Here is a 1,603-nt window from a genome sequence, read left to right on the forward strand (position 1 = left end):
ATATATATATTCTTCAGGTTTCTCCCTTCCTCCCTCTCTCCCTCTCTAATTCTCCATCCTTGTATAATTACCCACCTCTCTATCCCCCTCTATCTATGTCACTGCTCTCTCTCTCCCTATCTAGCTATCTTACCTCTCTCCCCCCTATAGCTATCAAATCATCCCCCCTTATCCCTCTCCCTTTATAAACTCCTTCCATGTAGGGAGAGAGAACAAAAAGAAAGAGAGGGCTACATTGAGGGAGAGGTATACATGGAATGAGAGACCTAGAGAGGGGAGAGGTACACAAGGAAGAGTTTTAGAAGACCAAGATATGCTACTACAAGGAGGCCAACGCGGAACTATTCCTTCAACAATAACTGGTATGCTCATCAATTTCATGGTTATTGCTATAAATGTAATGCATATGGACATAGAATCTCAAACTGTATAATTATGCTTAAGCCTACTCCAAGTTATGAAAATAAGAATCCCTTTGTTGTCATAAGAGATGTTAATGTTATATGCTATCACTGTAATGAATTTGGCCATAAGAGTTATGAGTGCAGGAGAAAAACATTTCAATCCACTGGCAGCCCCTCTACTTCATCATTCAACAAGAATGTAATATGCTACTATGTCAAAATTATGGTCACATAGAAAAGCATTGCAAACTAAGAACCACTGAACATAGGAAGAAATCAACCATGGAACCAAAAACCAATTCTGATAAGAACATTGCAGTAGATTTGAAGAATGAAACCAAGCAAGTGTGGTAGAGAAGAAAAAGGAGAAATATGAATCAAGTCTAATTGTCCAAACAACATTGAATTTAGAGAGAAAGAACCTTTGGGTTGTTAATAGTGGGTGCTCCAACCACATGACTAGAGACAAGAAAAAATTTATAAATTTTGAGGATTGGAATGGAGGTTCAGTCAGATTTGGTGACAATTCTTCAATCAAGATAAAAGGCAAAGGAACATTAAGCGTTGATGGTAAGTTGAAAGCACACAACGTGTACTATGTTGAAGGATTAAAACACAACCTACTTAGTGTAAGTAAGATGTGTGACAAAAGCTATAAGTTTACATTTGACTCCAAGGGATGTGAAATCAAAAAAGAAAGCAATGGTAAACTATTTGCAAAATGTAAGAGAACTAATGGTAATGTGTACAACTTGAAGGAATGCTATGAGTTACACTGCATGATGGGGAAAGTGGATGAGAGCTAGTTATGGCGTAGAAGATTAGTCCATATAAATTTTGACAATCTAGTTAAAGTGAGCTCAAGGGGATATGTGAGACATATACCTAAGATTACTAAACCAACAAACACTATTTGGGATGAATGTCAAAAGGGCAAGCAAACTGAAGTAAGTTTCAAGATAAAGGAATATTAAACCACAAGGCCCTTGGAGTTGGTACATATAGATTTATGTAGACCTATTAGGATGAGAGCTCTAAATGGTGAAAAGTATTTCATGCTACTCAAAGATGACTATTCAAGGATGGCATGGGTTACCTTCCTGTAGGATAAGTCACAAGCATTTGAAAGGTTCAAGATTTCCAAAAAAATGGTTGAGAAAGAAAGTGGATATAAGCTGAAATGTTTGAGATCAGACCAA

Source organism: Cryptomeria japonica, chromosome 10 (assembly GCF_030272615.1).
Source record: "Cryptomeria japonica chromosome 10, Sugi_1.0, whole genome shotgun sequence".
In the NCBI taxonomy this organism is placed as follows: Eukaryota; Viridiplantae; Streptophyta; class Pinopsida; order Cupressales; family Cupressaceae; genus Cryptomeria; species Cryptomeria japonica.